This window comes from Mustela nivalis (assembly GCF_964662115.1).
Source record: "Mustela nivalis genome assembly, chromosome: 2".
Taxonomy (NCBI): Eukaryota; Metazoa; Chordata; class Mammalia; order Carnivora; family Mustelidae; genus Mustela; species Mustela nivalis.
The window spans coordinates 30,896,027-30,913,641 of record NC_139021.1 but is presented as its reverse complement, the minus strand read 5'-3'; the positions used below and the strand labels follow the sequence as shown (position 1 = coordinate 30,913,641).

General features: G+C 37.5%; 1 protein-coding gene across 1 annotated transcript in view; it reads left to right on the top strand.

Annotated features, from left to right (window-relative positions):
- The first annotated feature begins 228 nt into the window (after nucleotides 1–228).
- OXR1 (oxidation resistance 1) overlaps nucleotides 229–17,615 on the top strand; it is a 154,763-nt gene continuing 137,376 nt past the window's right edge. The window contains exon 1 of the mRNA XM_082720048.1: nucleotides 229–447. The gene's annotated coding sequence lies outside the window, so the exon portion shown is untranslated. The remainder of the gene's footprint in view (nucleotides 448–17,615) is intronic.

Genomic DNA, 17,615 nt, shown 5'->3' with positions numbered 1-17,615 from the left:
TATGTATCCTTTTCAGGTTTTGGTGAGGCAATTTATTTTTATTTCAAAAATGTGCTATCCTTGAAGGCCTCTAAATGCTTAATTTCAGGAGCTAAATATTACCCAGAACATTCCTTGAGTAAATGAGTAATTTGCTCTTTGAACCTAAAACACGTATTTGTTTCTTCATTCTTTTGGCCACCACTGTCTTACGCAGCTCTAAAAGCTTCTTCAAATTAGTCCAAGGGAGACAGGTGGGAAGGTGTAGACTTCTTACTCTGACAGTCTGGTAAAGATGGAGGGAAAAAAATGGTGCTATTCAAAGATACTTAGTACTTGAAGATTTAGAATTTAGGATGGAAATAAACCCAGTGAAATAGCAAGAATGTTTGAAAAAGAAGCCACCAACCCACTGCTATAGACGGCTGAATTCCAAGGAAATATGCCCAATATCCTTGAAGCTGAGAAGTAAGTTTCTGAAATCATTCCTTTCTCTATTCCTGTTTTTCATTTACTTGAAACATGCATCATTATTTGGGGGAAAGCATGTCCTGCTAGTGAAGCATGGAAATTAACCAACTGACAGAATCTTATCCAAGTAACAGTGGATTTGGATATTTGTATAATGACCCTATTAGAGAGTACGTACCAGAAATTGCAATCCTTTGACTTTAAGAAAAAAGAACTAGTTATATTAGTTGTTTGTAATATTCTGATGCTGCAGTATGAGTCTTTAAAAAAAAAACAACAACTCTTAAGGACATTTATTTTATTTCTGTTAGTATCATTTGATTTTTCTTGTTTACATTTCTCATTTCACTAGTAGAAACTTGTAGAGGCAAATGTCTTTTTCACTCTAAACATTAGAACAGAAGAACAAAGTGAAATTGCAGTGTGTTTAATGTCACATGTATTCACAATAAGATAATATTTAGAGTCTCAAAAGAATTGTTAATGTGGGGAAAAAATCAGAAAATTTCACCTTTTACAGCCAGTGACAATAAATTTTCTAATGCTATCAAATAATTAGTAAAAACAATTGATAAAAAACATAGCAAGACAGATATTTTTAATGTAAAGAATAACAAACATTGGCCAAAACTCAGGGTGGCTCACTTGAAAAGAAATAGAAATAACAGAAGACTGTTAGGTTATGTAAGACAAGATTAAGTGGAAGTATAAGAGTAAAAGTTAATAATAAGCTAAAAACAAGGCACTTGTTCTGTGAGACATGTAAAAGTAGCAAACCTGAGGACAATGCAATTTTCTTTTCTATATTTATTCTGTGTTATGGTTATCTAGCATGATGAATGAAAGAGGAATGTTCCTGCCATTATAGAACATAGTATAATTTCTTTCGGGAGATAAGTATTCAACAATGGAGAGTGCTTTTATTTTTAAATAAAAATAGTCTTTTACATTTCAACTTTAGCCTTTGCTAATTTTAAAAAGCCAAATTCCTTATTAAATTTTGGGTGAGGCTGTATAATAGCAAAGTTGGAGAGAAAACACTACATTTTATAAAGTACAAAAAACCCATAAAATAAAAAATCCTCATGAAGCAACAAACAGCAGTGTTGTATTTCCTGTTGTTAGAAACAATTGCTAAAGCTTATCACTTGACTAGCAGGCTTATTTTATGAAGGAATCATTAATACAAAATTCAGTGAGACTTTGGAGAAGTCTATGAAATTGATCACAAAGTGGCCATGAAACGAATAGAAGATTTCTTAGAGAAAATTGGTACAGAATAGAGAAAAACGGAGACCTTTAACTCCTCCAAGGGCCTTTTTAGTAGTAGGAGGAAAATAATAAGTAATGTGTAACCATAGTTACCACACTATTTGATTTCTTTCTAGTCTTTCTAGTTTAGTCAATGAAATAACAAGAGAGCACCATTTTCTGATGGACACTAACAACATAGTCAAAAACTATTTGACTTATTTTGTTATAATACTGATTTCAGACAGTGGGTGAATTTTTATGAAGTTCTAAGAATTATACTAGAGAATACTTAACTACATATAATTACTCCAAACTGCCAGTCCCTCAGATGTCTTCTGGAGTATCCTTTCTCTCACTAAGTGTCCCCCTCTTGCATGAGATATGCTTTAAAGCAATTCCACAGAATCAGCTACTGTGGGATCTTGGTAGGAACCAACCATGGCATCGGGTTTCCAGAAGATAGACTACCTTGATCTGCCGTTGGTGGGAGTGAAGGTCAATACCTACAGACTCCTCCTCTCTCTGGCCAGCCAACTGCAGCTGAGCTAGGTTCACTAATCACTCTGAAGATGCTCCCTTGGCTTGACAAGAGAAGGAAGAGTTCCCTACTTCTTGCCCAAACCATATGGGGTTTGGGGCGGAAATTCAATATTCTGATGACTTTCTCCAAAGAAGTTCTTTTTGACATCTTTCATATCAACTGTTTCATACCAATGCTGGCCAAACCAATGTTACAGTCTCCTTAGCGTCACTTTTAGGATGTGGAGATGTTTGGTACTGACTTCACAGTTTCAACAGTGGGGTTCTCAGACAAAACTGAAACATAGTTCTACCTCCATAGCTTCTATACATCTGACAGATCTAATTATGCTAGTTTTTAACATATTCTCACCAATTAGGGTTTTAAAAAAAATCAAAAACATTTTTAAGGTAGTGATTGATATACAAAAAGCAGTATATATATTTATGTGTACGCTTGATCAGTTTGGAGATAAGTATCTCATGTATCCTTGAGGCCATCTATCCCATAAACATCCATCACCTCCAAAAGTTTCCTCCCACCCTTCTTACTTAATTATTCTTATGATAAGAACACTTAATATAAGCTCTACCCTCTTAGAATTTTATTTAGTATATAATATATTATTGTTAACTATACCCATTATGTTGCCCAGTAGATCTTTAGAACTTACTCATGTTGCATAACAGAAACTTTGTACCCTCTGACTAATAATTCTCCCAAGCCCCTGGTAAGCACCATTTTACTCTCTGTTTCTATGAGTTTGGCTATCTTAGATTGTTCATAAAAGTGGGATCATGTAGGAATTACTCTTCTGTACATAGCTTCTTTCACTTAGCATAATGTCCTCCAGGTTCAATCAATTGGGAGAAGGGATGGTGTTTTTGTGGAAAAGACTTTTTAAAGTTATTTCTGTTTAGAGATATAGCTTGTAAACTGAATATTAATTAGAAAGCACAGTTTTCCTTTAAGGGGTAAGCACAATTCACAGGTCTATGCATTTTTATATATGAATAGAGTTATTTGATTCTATTAACTCATAAATTTAACAGATTAAGTTCCCTTAAAATTTATTCCCATTTACAAACCTAGTTAAATAAGCTTCTTCAAACATTTTAAACTATACTTTTTTTTTTTTTTAAACAAACACTATAAATGCCTAATGGAGCAAATTTAAAATACAGTAAGTCAATATTTTTAGATATTTAACTCCTATAAAACTAATAAATCAAGTCTATAAATGTCATAAATTAGATTCTCCGAAGCATTTCAAACATCATAAAATCATGCCTGGAAGCAAGACTTCCAATTAAAGATGGCAGATGAAATATAACTATTAAGGTTTGTTTCTTTTCAATACTCAAATTGACATTGAAGTGATTTTTTAAAAAAAAGGAAATATAGGACAAAGGGCAAAATGCAAAAGAAGGAATAATAGGAACAATTTGGAGGCTGGAAAGCAGATGGCTTAGGAGATAGGGAAGCTAACAGAAAAGTTAAGAGGCACCAAATTGTAGTGCAGAATTCCCAAAAGCCAGTTGGTGATATTGAATCTGAAAGATAAGACTAAAAAGTCTGTTTATAAACTAGATTTACCCAAGAGAAAAGACCTAAAGTTATGGACATTAAGAATTCTATGAATCAGCTCCATGAGAGGATCTTACAGTAAAGAGTACAGCATGCAAGCCTCATTGCCAATAAGCTTTTTTTCGTGTCCTGCTCTTAAATGGGAAAGCTGTTGAGGTGCATTCCAGAATTTAAACACTCTTAAATTCTTAATTTAAGCACTCTTAAATTACAGCTTCTAATATGAGAATATTGACCAAACCAAATGCACAGGGGGAAAATAAAATGGAACAGAAAAATACAGGGACGAGGTGGAGGGGGGAGCTTCTAAAACATCATTAATACTCTCAACAGAAAATTTTGTATCCATAAACCCAAATAGGATGATACAGGAAGGAATATTCAAAAATGAAAAATAAAAGCTCTAAAAGATTAAAGATACGATTGCATAAATGAAAAACTCAATAAAGCCTTTTGAAGGAAGTCTTCCCCAAAGTAAACAAATAGGATCAAAAGAAAAGAGGAGATAAATAAATAGAAAAATTAGAGGACCAGTAGTGGAAGTCCATTTTCTAAACAAGAGTTTGAAGAAGAGACACAAGGGAAAAATTGAGTGGAGACAAGTCAGAGAAACTACTCAGGAAAATTTCTGAAAACTGAAAGACTTGAGTTTCCAATTTGAAAGATCCCAGTACCAAGAACAATGAATAAAAATAAACCAACACCCAGGCATATTATCATGAAACTTAAGAAAACTTGTGACAAAGAAAAGGTTCTCACATCTTCTGGAGGACATATTTATTTACTGGATCAAGAATCAGAGTGGTATATAACTTCTCTGCAGGAAACTGTAAGACAGTGGAGTATGCCTTCAAAATTCTAATGGTGAGGTATTTCCTACCAAAATTTTTAATAAAATTATAAATAATATGTGAGAATAGAGTAAAGCCATTTTCATACATGCATATCTTTAAAATTTCCCTCCCATACGCCATTTCTTGGGTGCATCATCAGTACAAAAAAGTAAAGCAAAAAAGAGAAAGGTGTAGAATCCGGAAGACAGAGACACCTATAAGGAAGAAGTAAAGAGCATCTCCTGAGGGGCAGTTCCACTAAGAAAGCTATTCTATACATCAGTTCAGGCTGAAGCAGCTCAGAATGGAGAGTGTTCAAGGTTTGCGCTGGGGAGTGGAAAAAGAAAGAGATTGGAGGAACTGCTTTTTAATCAGAAGCCCATGAGTACTAACTGTTGGCTTCTTTCAGTTCATAGGATTGTGATTAAAAATTAAAACTAAGATTGTAAAGAGACAAAACAATCAAATCACCATGTTGTAGAAAATTCACACAAATCCAATTGGAGTAATATTTATTTCTTCATCATCTCTGCTTTTTTGGTATGCTTTCCTGGTGATACAAATTACAGTTCAACCAAGGAGATGGTAATCATCATCTGCAGTCTATTACAGTAACTAAAGTCATTGATTTGGGTTATGGATGGTGATTCTGGGCTTCTCAGTGCTACTTATAGAAAAATCTACCAAAATACAGGTTAACAAGCCAAATCTCTTCTTCTAATGGGACTTTTCAAGCCCACCCCTTTTAACAACCTAGTAAATCACCTGCTCCCTTATTCATTTTTTTCTCCTATCATCTCAGGCAACTTTTGTCTGAACTAATTTACTAGGTAATATACCTATTATCCAAATTACAAGCTACATTTTCTGCCTGACTGAATTTACAACATTTTTTTTTAAATTTTACATTATCTCATTATTCACCATTCTACATACTATAGTAATCCGGTTCTTCTTGGAACTTCTATATAACTAGATAAAGGAAAAAGAAAAGAACATTGTAAATAAATAAATTGTATAATAAATTAAGTGATAAGTGCTGATGGATAAAGAGAATGATAAAGGTAGATCAGGAGTGCCAGGTTGGGGTGTGTTGCAATTTTCTTTAGTGGTAGTAAGGGTAAGTCTCGTTAAGAAGATGACGAAAATGAGCAAAGACCTTTAAGAGGTGAGAGGTTAGCAATGCAGATACCTGGGGAAAATAGAATTTCAGGAAGACAGAAAGAAAGGCCCAGAGGCAGGAACTTGCTTTATGCATTTCAGGAATATCCAAGTGAACATGACTGGAATGAAATGAACAGGGGAGAATAAATGGGTGATAAGTTTGGTGAGATAATGGGGATCACATAGTACAGCATCTTAGAAGCTTTTATTCTGGATCGTAGGACTATAGCCCTTACCCAGAGTGAAACAAACAGTGACGAATGATTTTGAGCAAAGAAATGGCAAGATCTGATTTACATTTCATTCTGTCTGAAATGAAGAAAATTGAAAATTGAAACCATTGAACCAACAACAATGGAAGCAGACAGATCCGTTAGAGGTTATTGTTGGGTTCAGGTAGGAAATAGTAACAGTTTTTGGCCAAGATGGTAGTGACGTAGGCAATGAGAAGTGCTCACATTCTGTTTATATTTTAAATGAAGAGCTAACAGATTTTCCTTGTAGGTAGGATGTAGTGTTTGAGAGAGTAAAGAGAAAGTAAAGAGAAACAAAATAAGTGTTCCTGCAAGGTTTGGGCCCAAACAAATGGATTTTCCCTCATGTAAAATGGGACATATGAGGGTAGAGCAGGTTTACAGAGAATTCATGAGTTCATTTTTGAACATGTTAAGTTCGAGATGGCCAGAAGGGTGTACAAGTGGAGAATAAGCAAGTTGGCAATGTGAATCTGGGGTTGGGGCTGGGAGGAGTTTTGTGCTGGAAATAATTGCTTTGGGAGTTTTCAATATGTAGATGATAAATAAAACCTTGATGAGCTCACCAAAAGAATAAGCATGGACAAATGACCAAGAACTGAGGCCTGTGTATCTTCAGTTTGGGGAGAAGAAGACCTGGCAAAAGAGAGCAACCAGTTCAGTAGGAGAAGAACTATGAGACTGTGATCTCCTAGAAGCCAGTAAAGAAAAGTCTATGGGGAAAAGGTATAGAGGTCAAGGTTTGAATGGGAATTCAGATGACCACTGTTTCTATGAAGGTCAAGGGCACTGATGACTTGACCAAGAACAGTTTCAGTGCAATAGTCAGCCTAGAAGCCCAACTAGACTGGATTGAAGAGAGAGCATGAGAGGTATTAGAAATGGAAAATAAAGGAAATTTCAAAGAGTTTTTCTGCAAAGGGGTGAAGAAGAAGGGAGTGCTCATCGATGGAATAAATTGGCTCAAAGGAGGGCTTTTTTTGGATGGGAGAAATAACAACATATTTTGATGTGAATGAGAGTAATCTAGCAAGGAGGGGCAAATTTGACGATATGCAGTGCAGAGTTTCAGAAGGATTGTCTTTGGGTGAGAGAAGAGGAAGCTAAATGAGCTGAAAAGTAGGAACATATGAGAAAACTGAGCTAGTCGGGGCAGGTGCCAGTAGGAGGGTCGATGTGACCCTGAGAGTCTGTGCAAGTTCTCTGAATGCTTCACTTTGTCCAGTAAATTAGGTAGCAAGATCATCAACTGAGAATATGGATGGAGGGAAAATTAATGAGGGCTCTTTTAGGAGAAAGGAAATGGTGTGAAATCCCCCTCTAGGAGAGTGGGAGAGTGCGTAATGGGAAAAGAGAGTAGCCGTGCCACGCAGCACTCTGGGATCACTGGAGACGCACAGAAATACCTCCGGAAAGCCTGCTTGTCATGCCTCTACAGCTGAGTTTGAAAATACAAAACAACTTTACAGTTTTGTTTTGTTTTGTTTTGTTTTGTTTTGTTTTAAGACGGACTTTGACCAAAGAATGTTCTCAAACAGTAGGCTAACCTTCTCCTGGCAGTCCAAACAGGTCAATGTGCAATGGTTCGTGGGCTTCTGTGAGATGGTTTTGCACATTTATGGCTGCTGCCGGGCCTAGATCCACCCCCCTCCCTGGCTTTTCGACTCTCCCTCTTTTTAAAACCTTTCCGGATGCCCTTCCATGCATTTCCCTCTCTTTCTGGTGTGTATTTCCTTCTTATGGTATTTCTAGGTGGAATTGTTAGTATATGAACTGATAGGCATTACCAGTATTTTTGAGCTGGGGGAAAAGAGAAAAAAAACAAAACAAGTACTAGAAGACCTGAGGACAGAGAAAGGAAAGATACAGATTTAGATAAGAAACGACTCAGAATGAGAGGCCCATGAAGGTGAGCATTGCTGTGAGGCCTGCTGAGCCGTGTGGTACATATGAACAGCAGCAGTAGAAAGAAAGCAGGACGATGGTATGAGATGGATCTCAGGAGGACACCTGAGCTCACTTGAGTTACTTCTAGTGGCACTTTCAGATATCGGGTTAACTGAACACTAACTCTTATTTAATGATCTAACTTTTCAAGCAAGGAAGAATATATTTCTTGCGTCTTTGTTTTCATTTATTTACAAGAAATACGTGGAATCCCTCATTTACTTTTTTTTTTTTTTTTAAGATTTTATTCATTTATTTGACAGAGAAAGAGAGATCACAAGTAGGCAGAGGGGGAGGGGGAAGCAGGCTCCCTGCCTAGGAGAGAGCCTGATACGGGGCTGGATCCTGAGATCATGACCCCAGCCAAAGGCAGAGGCTTTAACCCACTGAGCCACCCAGGCACCACCCTCATTTACTTTTAAACCAAGCAGTCTCTCTCTCTCTCTCTTTCTTTCTTTCTTTCTTTTTTTTTTTTTTAAGGCTGGAGTATTTATTTATTTTTTAATTTCTGTATTTATTTATGTAATCTACCCCTAAACTCACAGCCCCAAAATCAGGAGCCACGTCCCCTTCCAACTAAGCCAGCCAGATGCCCCAAACCAAGCAGTTTCTTACAGTATGACATAATAGTTAAAAGCTTCCTATCAGGGTTTGTATATCTCAGCTGCATGATCTTAGACAAATAATTTAATCTCTTATTGTTTGGTGTTTTAATATCTATGAGTTATAGGGTTGGTCTCAATATTAAATAGTAGTATTTATACTTTTGGGAGTAAGTAGTAAAAGGTACCTTTTACTCCCAACATTCTAAGGTAAGGCAGCTAGTAAACAATGGAACTGGAACTATGACCGCCACCACCAGCACAGTTTTAAAATCTGGTTCTTAAAGGTCCCATGACTAACTGCTTTAGTTAGAAGGCAAGCGTGAGTCTTTTTTGATCCTTGAATTGAAAACTCCATTTTTAGAGGAAGGAAAGAATTTACACATTATTTCCCTGAGGGTATCCATTTTTTCTTTTTCTTGCAAGACATACTGACTTGAGGGACTATTTAAATGTAAAGTTATTCAGTTAAAGGAAAAGGAGAGGACCTCTGGGTCCTCAAGCTACAGGTGCATTTTTGACACACTGCTGCCCCCTGCTGCCTAATGCCTAACTTGGCTTTTTCTCACATGGTAGCTTCTAAAATTAACAAGCTCTATCTCCCTCCTATTGCAGAGCCATACTAAAGACAGAACTGTGTTCCTGAGGTGAGCATGGTTACACCAATGGTGGGAGATTTAGGATTATACTACTGAAAAGCCACTTTTTCCTGCTTTTCCATATTGTCCTTCCCGTATTAAATGTCAACAAATGACTTACTGGATGCCAGCTGTGAGCCATGTGCTGTTAGAAAATACTCAAAATGGAGAAGTGAAAACCAAGAAATCTGCACTGATAAAGTTTGCATTCTCATGTGGATAAATAGCCAACAAATAGGGAAAAAATCAGAAAATAAAATACTTAAGTTTATGATTGACACATTAAGTAGTAATATTGATGACTAATGTTTGCAGGTCACTGTGAGAAGAGCAAGCTTCCAAGTGCATGATTCCAAGTGCTGTCTATGCTTTGCTTCGTTGGGTTCTCACAGCAACTCTCAAGCAGCTATTTAACTTTAACCTTAACCTTAACGTTTGGTGAAGATACTGAGGCAAGGCAGGAATGATCCTAAGAGGTGGAACCAGGCCCTGAAACAGAGCTCCTCTGACTCCAGAAGTATTGAGGGCTATCTTCTCGAGGGAGATGACACTAAAGAGGAGAAACCGAGCTTTTGAAGATCTAGGGGATAGCAAGCCAGGCAGGAGGAACAGTGCGTGCAAAGTGAGTTTGGGATGTCTAGGTACCAGAAAAAAAAGAGCCACATGGCTGTATTAGAGAAGCCTGCAGGGAAAGCACCAGAGTCTAGGTCATGCTGAGGAGCTTGGATTTTATTCTAAATTATGGAAGAAATTTATTCAAAATTATAAGAAATTATTAGAGAATTTTAATCAGAAGAATAGTCCTAATCCTAATAAGGAGCTTACTCTGGATATTAGAAGGAAAATACATAGTAGAAGGGAGCACAAGAGTTGGTAGAGGCAATTAGTTGGAGAGTAATAACTTCTGTCCCACATAGATCTCCTTCCTCTTCCCAAGGCCTACGGTGTATGAGTCTGCATGTTGACCCCTTCATAAGGGCCATAGACCCAACCAAGTCCATGATTTGTGGCTGAAAACCAGCCTCAACTCTGCTCATGAAACCAATGAGCCCCATGACCCCAGGCCCAATGGATATTATGCATCTGCCAAGGGGAGTTCTTTTTCTTCCTAATTAGCATACAGGTGCCATATTGAATAGTGCCAGGATTGACTCCACTCGTCTTTTCATTCCAAACAGCATATAGACCTAGCATGGGGGCATATACGTAGTAGGTTCTTGGTCCACCTGGTTTACTTGATTCTGATTTAACCTAGTCTGGTTATAGAATGTAAGGCCATAAATTCAAAGTGTAGACTCTGTTTTGATTATTTGCCCAGGGTGTATGCAGAAAGGAATGAAGTTGAGGGTCCCGCCAAGCCCAGCTGAACAGCTCCCATATCTCAATCTCAAACAGGGCAAGTGAAACGTAAGTGTCTATTAAATTGTTGAGACTTTAGTTTTTATTCTCTGGCAGTTGATAGGACGTGTGGCTCTGTCTGTTTGAGGGCTGTTTTTTTTTCTTGTTTCCAATAAAGTTAATCCTTAGAGAAAAACAGGCTAAGAGGGATCTTAACACCAGTATTGCTCTGTAAGAGAAAAGTTTTGTCAACTTTGAAATTAATTCAAAATTAAATTAACCATGTGGTTCATTTGGCAGTTTGTTAAAGGTGCCCTGTAACTAGTCAAGCCAGGGGGCCTCTTGGTTACACATAAGAATGGAGGCGTGGAAACCTGTTCCCTTCCCCTAACTACTGCTTACTTATCTGCTATTTCATTTTAAGACTTTATTATTCATTTGAGTGGTAGCTCTTGTTTGGAGACTTAAAGTTCTCATCGTCTTTTTGCTTTGAGTGTGAATGAGTTCAAAATCTCTTATAAGAAGAACAAGTTCAGTTAATGAGACCAAAAATCACTGGTACCTAAAATTTCAGAGGATGCCAGCCAGGGGTGATCTGAGGCATGAGATCTGGAGCCCAAGGACACTGGTAAAAATAGACTGATTCATATTGCTGTTAATAGTTAAAAGGAATCTATGAAACACAGACAACAGAGTCTGGGCATAAAGGAACCAGAACTGGTCTCTCTTCCCTTAAAAGGTGCTCTGTCTTATATAATCTCCCTGCCTATAGGAACAAGTACTACCCAGAAGGGAGAGTGGCCAGTGGGAGATTCTAGATGTGGGCTACATGTGACCCGTGGACCACCAGTTTGCAACCCTTGCTTTAAAATTACATAGAGTCGGGACACCTGGGTTGCTCAGTGGGTTAAGTCTCTGCCTTCAGCTTAGGTCATGACCCCAGGGTCCTGGAATCGAGCCCCACATTGGGTTCTCTGCTCAGCAGGGAGCCTGCTTCCCTATCTCTCTCTCTCTGCCTGCCTCTCTGCCTACTTGTGATCTCTCTCTGTCAATAAATAAATAAAATCTTTATTTTAAAAAAGCATCATTTTTAAAAAATTTAAAATAAAATAAAATTACATAGAGTCATGGTCCCTCTGAGAAAGAAGCACACATGGAACTTGCTTTTTGCTTTATTAACTATCAGTCATATCATTACCTTCTCTATTCAAATGGAGGCATCATTTCCCCTTAAGAATGCCGGAGCTATACTTCGTGGGGGAAAAAATAAAGACAGCATTAATCTAGTTTCTTCGGTCACTTACAGCGTGCAAGAATAGTGGAAGTGGCCCTTTCCTCCTTGCTTGTAAAGGAGCCCACAGGCTAATAGGAATAAGGCATATCCAATAAAGGTAGCAAATAAAACTCTTGGAGCAGTATTCAAATTCTCTGTAACTCACTGAAATTAGAATTCAGTATTTTTGGAAATGGGGCCTGTGGCATGCCTAGCTGTAGGCTGAGAGAGCCATGTTAAAGAAAGAGCAGTTAATAGGAACACTTGTAAAAAAAAAAAAAAAACTGTTGAATAAGGTTTTAGATTTTTGAAAATGCATTTCAAATGTTCTTTATCCTTAATTTTGTAATTTCAGTCTACCATATATTGTTTTCAAAGTATAAATTTTTGCAAAAATTCCTACTGAACGTCCCTTTTATCTAGTAACTCATTTAGTTAATTCAGTGAATATTTATTAGCAGCTACTAGTGCCAAGAACCCATCTAAGTACAAGAGATCCATCAATTAACAAAAAAAGATAAAGATCCCTGTCCTCAAGGAGCTTATCTATTAAAGCTAAAAAATAATAAATTTCCTGGTATGTTGGGAGGAAATAAGTATGATGGGAAAAACGAAAGTAGAGCAAGTTAAGAGGGACTGAGGCTAGGGGGTATGTTAACCCTGCATTTTTATTTTATTTATTTTTATTTATATGAGAGAGTGAGTTAGCCAAAGTGTGGAGATGATTTTGCTTACCCGAATATTCAGAACAACAAAGGCAGTTCATAGAAGTGTGGTGGAAAGGAGTAATTCCAACTATTACTCGGCTCCAACTACTACTCAGTTTTTTTCTGTAGAATTTGAACTGCTTGAAATGCAGTAAAAAAAAGAGCTAAAAGCAAAATGGTCTTTTTGCACAACTACAACTTCCCTAGATACTCAGTCTAATCACAAAAAAAAATTCAGACCAGAGAAAAAAGATCATCATAAGTGATGGTGTTAATGATTCACAGACATGTGTGCTGTGTGTCTGAGTCCTTACTGTATGTGCTTTTTAATCTCCTAATTTTAGAGCATTTTCTAAAAATAATCAGATAGCTTGGCAAGTCTGCATTTCTGCAGATCCCTGATATTTAGAGTCCACAAAGGGATTATTATTAATGTGTGAAATTGCCTCCTTAGCAACCCAAATGTATCCCATGACAAAAAAAACTGCTCATGAATATCTGAGGTTATATTTTAATTTGGACTTATGCTTAATATTTTGTATTCAGTAAACCAAAAGTTGCAAAACTCAAAAGGCAACTGATTTTAAGCTGTGTATTACATAGCTGGATAGTAATTCCATCTAGTGCCTTTTAGTATTTTTAGAAAGAATAAAAATGTAAAAACAAAACCATGAGCAGAACTTTGCTAATTTTGAAGGGCTTAATATTTATTTTCATATGATCCAGATGGAATAGAGTCAGGATGAAATTTTATTATAAATTTCATCTTTGAATATAGTCTGAAAAATTTAATTCAAACTATGGGATATCTCGCTCTCGGAAAATTAACAGGAGGTGCCTTGTGGTTTAAGTAAATGTAACTGCCTTAAATTGAGCCTGACTCCGTGGAGAATATATTATTACCTGCCAAATGCTATCATACACGCGTTAGTATCAGTTATGGATTATGGATCACTAATGGCTAAGTGACTTGGGTCATATTTATCAAGCCGACAGTGTGACCTATGAAATTCATTTATCCTCCAAGATTGTCACTAGTTTTAGCTATTTCTCTAGACAGTTTTTGCCTGTAGCCTCTGTTCTTATCCCTAATATGCCTGATGCCTACATGGGTCAGGAAGGCAAAGGTGTGAACGGTCCTTTGCATAAGCACACACAGGTGTGAAGATAACCTTTTCTATCTTACATGGAACCATCGGGTGAGACAACCCTGTAGATCCTGAAGAATCCTCCTTTCATTAAGGAGGCTCGCTGAAGGGCAAGTAAAGAGGATAGTGTTAGGTCCTTCTCACACACAGCACAACTGTTCTTTCTTCCCAGTGGCTGTTTATTACTGAGAGGAGGAAATGTCAGCATCCCTTCATCAGATGCTAATTCAGCATCTGAAACAGTAAAAATTGGTGGAAAGACATGAGGTCAGTCCACCACGGTGGTTAAAATGTTTACTAATTAACTCAAATGCTCTGAAGTAAAAAGAACTTTGAGGGTGAAGTCAATATTTGCATGATTTGAGAGCCTCCTTACTTTATGTATCTTTCTTCAAATATCTGAACTGGGTCATATTTATTCTTCAACCAGGAACAAAAAGAGATTCTTTTTCTTTGGGCCCACAGATGTATTGGATTGTTATCAAGTTTCTTACTGGGAAAGGTTAAGTTAATATTTTTACAACAGATAAAATCTTCAAAGTGAGCCACAAGCTTAAGTAAGGAGAGATTTTATAGGCTAGAATGTCAAGCATACAGAGTAGAGAAAGGGTTTGCCAGTCATGCAGCCATGATTATTCTTAGTGTAAAGTTCACATCCCTCCATCTAAACAACTCTCTTAACATGTCACCTTGTCCTTTATATATATTGTTGAAAGAGACCTTGGAGAGTCCAACAGTTGCAAATTCACATGCTTCTTTGGGGTTGTAAATGACTATATCCATCATGTGCAAATAATAGGAGTGATAGAAACCACAGGAATTCGAGAGCTTATGCCCTATCTAAAGACATTAAAACCAATTTAAAATAAAGTTGTGTCTTCCAAACACACCCATCCACAAAATAAATGAGGCCAATGTACCCCTAATTTGCCACCTTATGACTTAGCCTAACCCAAACAGCAGTTTCTTCTAACTTACTATCCAAGCTTCAGATCCCTTCTCGAAATTCCTGCCAAGTGGCCATTCACTTCTGTTGGAACAATTCCAGTGACAAGAACTCATCACCTTTTGAAGCTGCCAAGTTTTATGTCAATTATATCAGTGATGGTAGTGAAAGTAGTCTCTTTTGTGGTTGAGGATATTAGTAACAATGATTTGTGAACTTTAACAGTGTATTACTCTGACCAGCAAGAATCCACAGGCCTCTGCTTTGTGATTGTTACTTGAGAGTCTGTCACTGTCGAGGGTTCTAACTCTTCGCTTCATGGATGCGACAGTCAGTTCCTTAACTACAGAAGCATCCTCATATTTGACTGTATTATCCCAGTTCAGTTGTATTGCCCATGTTATATGGGCTGATCTTAAAAAGACCTATTTTCCATTAACATTTGTTTCATCCCAAGACATATAAACTGTTTCTTGGTACTGGACACTGAGCTAGGTCCTGGGATACAAGGGAGGAAGGCTCTGCTTTCCTTAGATGTTTAGGAGGAAGGCTCTGCTTTCCTTAGTCTGTTTAGGAAAATGGACAAAACGCAAAATAATTTAAAAGTTCCCTGAAAGTAATAGAAGCTGAAGAGGCAGACAGGAGCCAGATCCTTGGTGTTGGAGTTTTCTAAGAACATGATGAGAAGCTACAGAAGGATTTTAAGTAGAAGAATGATATGACTTTAGATTTCTTTTGAAGAGGAAAAAATGCTAACATATAGTCAGTGTACAAAATTCAGAAAATACAAAAAGTATATTAAAGAGAAAATACATGATGCAAGATACTGTCACCCAGAGCTGAGGATGGTAGAATTCTGTACTGGCAAGTTCAGGCTAGTATAACAGAATACTACACATTACGTGACTTAAACAGCACACATTTATTTCTGATAGTTGTGGAGACTGGGAAGTCCAAGATCAAGATGCCAGCAGATCTGGTGTCTGAGGAAGACACTCTTCTTAGTTTGCTTTCTTGATATATCCTCTTATGGCCAACAGAGGGCTCTGGTCCTTTCCGTGTAAGGACCTGATTCCATCTTGGAATGGAATGACCTAATCTAAACCTAATAACCTCCTAAAGTCCACACCCACTATCCCAATGGAGTAAGGTTTTCAACATATGAATTCATACACTCCATACAAGCTCCCAAGACTCTTATCTTCCAGTATACATTCCCTGCAAATCTCTTCCCATTCAATGATCATGGGCAGGAATATGAATCTGAATATGAATATGAAGATACTACTCCCATGTTGTATGGCAAGGGTCAAAGGGTTTTGGAAATATAATCAGGGTCTCTAATCAGTTGATTTTAAGTTATTCCAGAGGGAGATTAGTCTGGATGGACTTGGCCTCATCAAGTGAGCTCGTGGGACCCCTGAGTGGTTCTGGTCATGGTCTCGGGGTCCTGGGATTGAGCACCGGGTCGGGCTTCCTGCTCAGCAGGGAATCTGCTTCTCCCTCTGTGCCCTCCTGCTCTCTCTCAAATAAGTATATAAAATCTTAAAAATAAATAAATAAAAGAGGGTCTAGAGATCTTAGTAAGAAGCCAGAGATATTCAGATAAAGCAAATATGCTTTTCCATTGGCTCTAAGAAGCAAACTGCTGTGTGGAAAGGCGCATGTGTCAGGGAACAGTGGGTAGTGTCTAGTTACTAAAGGCCTCAGACCTACAATGGCAAGGAATTAGATTTTGCCAAAAAAAAAATGAACTTGGAAAAAGCTCCAGTGAGACTACAGCCCCTGCCAACACCTTGATTTCAGCCCGATAAGATCCTTTTTTTTTCTTTCTTTCTTCAAGATTTTATTTATTTGACACAAGGAGTGAGAGAGCATAAGCAGGGAGAGCAACAGAGGGAGAGGAAGAAACAGATTCCCCACCGAGCAAGAGGCCTGATGCAGGGCTCTCTGCCAGGACCTGGGATCATGACCTGAGCTGAAGGCAGACTCTTAACTGACTGAGCCACCCAGGTGCCCCAGCCTGGTAATAAGATCTTGAACAGAGAATCCTACAAAGCCATGCCTGGACTCCTGTTCCAAAAGATCTGGATAATGAATTATGAGAAAATAAATTAGTGTTGTTTTTAAGCTTCTCAATTCATGACAGTTTGTTATACAACAACAGCAAATTAACACACAGGAAAGGACATGATCTTCATGAGTAAACTGAGGGGCAAGAATGGAGAACAGTTCGAGTCACCGTCATGATCCAAACAAAAGATAAGGGCAGCTTCGGAGTACGATCCTGGGGATAGAAGTAGACAGATTTTAAATAAATTTGAAATTGAAACAGGGCTGCTGATAAATAGGATTTGGGGGAGGAAAGAGAGGAAATAATCAAGAATGATTCTTGGGATTTTGGGATGAGCAAATGAGTGGATGATAGTGCTATTTACTAAATCTTGAAAGAATAGAGATGGACATTTTGGCCTACAGTGTAGGGTCAGAAGATGATGCTCAGTTTTAAATTATTATATTTTGAGGTGCCTGGTTGGCTCTTTGGGTTAAGTGTCCAACTCTTGATTTTGGCTCTCAGGTCATGATCTCAGGGTCATGAGATTGAACCCCACATCAGGCTCCTCACTCAGTGAAGAGTTTGCTTCTCTCCTTCTTCTTCTCCCTCTGCCCCTGCCTTGCATACATACGTAAATACATACATACATACATACATCTTTTTTAAGGAAAAGAAATATTGTATTTCATGAAGTTAGTAGTTAGATATACATTAACATGCATTTGCATATGTATGTGTATAAATGTCTGTATGCATATCTATATATGCATGCATATATATAAAATATTATTTGTCTTAAAATTAGGATGGTAATATAGTTCATTTTACTTTTTATTGGCTTAATAGTAAAAACATGTATTTTAATGATTGCATAATATTCCACTGTATGTTAATCTCA